Consider the following 3,382-nt stretch of genomic DNA (forward strand, 5'->3'; position numbering starts at 1 on the left):
TATATATATATATATATACCAATGTTGTTATTGAATTTTAACTTTTGACATTTTAACAATATTTAATTTTTATTATGAAAGATCTTCTATCAGTATAAAATTGTGTGTCAGTTAATGTGATTTTCCTAGAATTTAATTTTGGAATAATTAATGTTTTAAGTATTCCAAATCATCAGAAGCTTTAGGAATTTTTCTAAAATTAGAATCACAATGTTTGTGAGAACCATAGTGTGTCTGAAAATATAATTTACAATTAATTTCTAGTTTTGTTTCATGGTATCAGAAAATAAGGTATGTATGATTACCACTTTGAGAAATTTATAAGATTTTCTTTGTAATTTATTTTATGATTGTTTTTGGTAAGTGCATCGTTGAAAGTTGATATTTAATCCTATCAACAAACCTGTAAGTAAGTCATTATTGTTATTTTAACTTTCTTAGGTGAGGAAACTGAAGCTTAGCAAGGCTGAAGAACTTGATGATGTTAGTGTGTAAATGGCAAAGTTATATTTCTATTCCCAAACCCTGAACTCTTAATCTTTATGTTTTATGTTCTTTTATTTTGGTACCTGTATGTAGGATTCTTTCTTTATTTTAAAATTCAAAAAAAAATCCATGTCATGTATAAATGTTCACATCTTCGTTAAATTTGATTGATTAATGGTGAGTCTTTTGTATCTGAAAACTGAACTCTTTTCTGTTTAGAAAAGGGTTCTGTAACAGCTTGATATGACATTTTCCTAGCTCCTTTGTTTTTTTTTAAAGAGAGATTTTTGCTGTAGGGTATATGCACTTACTGGAGAGACAGAAAGAGACAGAGAGATAGAAAGAAAGAAGTGAGAAATTAACTCCTAGGAGGATGGCCAGGCTGCAGTTCCTTCTGCATTCTCCTCCTCGGACTCCAAGTGTGCATGCACACACCCAGTGTGTTTCAAGCCTCCAGGTCTGGGACTCGAACTGCAGTCGCCCATGTGGGAATCCAGCACCTTAACCACCTCTCCATCAAAGGGTCTATTACAGCTTGATTATGACTTTCATGCATTTGCCTAGTTCCTTCTTAAGGAAAACAGTAATTGCCCCTTTGTTCTGAGTCTGGGAGCACTTCCCTGGTGTACCATCCATGCTGTTGACCAGTTTCTCTGGGGCATGATTTGGTTGTCAAGGACCATCATTTATATGAAACCAATCACAGGAAATGAGAGGCACCTTACATTTTGGGAAGAGTGCGGTGCTGGGATGAAATGTATTCTTTTCTGTGGCTGACTGGTTGGCATGAAGGAGGCACTCATCTCTCTAAACTTTGATAGTCTCATTTAAAATCAGGAGGATAGAGGCCAGCAGATGACCAGGTAGTTGAAGTGCTGAATTTCCATATGGCCAATAACAGTTTGAGTCCTAGACCCAGCAGTTTGAAAATCGAATAGACTACATGTGCATGTGCACCCAAAATCCTGAGAGGAAAAGGGATTGCAGTGTGGCCCTCCCTCCTGGAGGGTGGTTTCTCACTTTTTCTCTCTCTGTCTCTCTCCAGCAAGCACATGTGCTCTATTGAAAAAAGAAAAAAAAAAAAAAAGACCAAGGAAGATAATAATTGCACACATGCCTCACTAGATCAAAGAAAATAAGGTCAAGTGCTATAGAAATTGAAAAGTACATTTTAAACAATTAAGATTTAAAAATTGTATTTCTAGTCTTAGGCCCAGGACAATGATGAATAAATACTTCTATAAATTATCATTCCTGAGCCAGGCACTGTGGCGCAGGTGTACAGTGCCACCGCACCATACTGTCACAGCCAGGCAAGATGGACCCTGTTGGGAGGAACTGTCTCTCTCATTCCCTCTCCAGAAAGAAAGAAATCTAGAAAATATGTATCATTGCTGAAAACGAACTAGCCTTCAACCAAGAGTCCAGGACCATCATTTGCAAATGAGAAAACTAAGGTCCCAAAAATTGAAGTGACTTGCTCATAGTGTCCTAGTGTCCTAGTTAACAACAGATAGGGATCCAAACTCTGTAGCTGGCCAGCAAAGAGATTTGTGTTATTTTTATTTGGGCTACAGACACATTTTTCAGTCAGGAACAATATGGTAAAAGCTGATTCACTTGCTATAAAGGCACTGTGAGGCCTTTCAGCGACATTTTTCATATGCTGATGCCTCAGGGAGTTAATTTGGGGTGTAGGCTTTGAGCCAGCTTCACTGAATGCTACCAGGTCTCTTCCTTGGTTACTGTGTGGTGATTTTAAAAATCACCCTGCTGGATGATAACCACAACTTCCCTAGGGAAAGTGCAGTTTGCAAAGCTGAGCAGGTTCCTTAACTTGTTCTTGGGATACTCTTGTTTAAGGAAAACTCTAAGTAAAAAGAAAACTAAAAAGGCAAAATGCTGCTCCACTAGAGATCCTTAGGGAACATGATTTCAGTAATCTACGACGTCCATAATATTACAACTAACACTAAATGAAGAGATTTGTATCCAATCCAAGGATAAGATGGTAGACTAGAGAAAGCTCCCCGCAAAAACAAAACACAAAAACACGGTGTCTTCTCCTCAAAACACCCAGATGTGTGTCAAGTGATCAGTGTTTCCATTAAAACTTCAAAAGATGGAATCCAGATGTTTCTCTCAGCTCTGTGCTCTTTGACCCCTGATGCATTTACTTACTCTTGGAGTTTTGGTCACATGACTCTCTGAACTTTATGCTCTACCTAAATAGCTCTGAAATTTACTCTATGATAATGGAGCATAGAGTTGTTTGGGTTGAGGATCAATTTCATGTCTATGAAGTGCTGCTGAAACGTTTTCTTTTAGCTCTTTTCAAAAGAATGTCTGTGTTTAAGTCATGTTATCATTACTCTATCTGGAATTTTAAGTGCTAAACATTTTAAGTGCCAAATGTTTGGCCACTTTAGCTATACAGAGTTGAAAGGAGTAAAGGTACTAATAGGATATACATTATCTTTCTTCAGTAAGGCAAATAGAACATTAATAGACATTGCTGGGAGGAGGTGGACTGAAATGTTTTAAGAAACAAATTGATTAAAAAAAATATTTCTTGGTTTTCAGTAACCAACCAAAAAACCATCTATACTTACACAACATAGCAACAAAAAAAATTGCTTTGAGGAGGATAAACTGCCCTCTGTCTTAGACACAAATGTATAGCACCTAGCCACAGGATGGCAACAGAATTGTTTGAAAATTTAAAACAATAGTGTGTGGAAAGACACACCTTGACAGTGACAACTATTCAATAGGGAAAGTCAGTTGTAATGTATGATGATAACTGAAGAATGCCACATGGGAATTTTTTTCCTCTCACTCTATAGGTAGTTCCCAACTTGTTCAGGAGCAGTAGTTATAAATGTAGATTCCTGCT

The 3,382-nt window shown here is 36.9% G+C and overlaps 1 long non-coding RNA gene across 4 annotated transcripts in view; it reads left to right on the top strand.

The window, feature by feature from the left end:
• The window catches only part of LOC102493689 (uncharacterized), a 30,189-nt gene that overhangs the window by 24,601 nt on the left and 2,206 nt on the right, over positions 1 to 3,382 (top strand). The window lies entirely within an intron of this gene.

Source organism: Tupaia chinensis, unplaced genomic scaffold (genome assembly GCF_000334495.1).
Source record: "Tupaia chinensis unplaced genomic scaffold, TupChi_1.0 Scaffold148723_1, whole genome shotgun sequence".
In the NCBI taxonomy this organism is placed as follows: domain Eukaryota; kingdom Metazoa; phylum Chordata; class Mammalia; order Scandentia; family Tupaiidae; genus Tupaia; species Tupaia belangeri.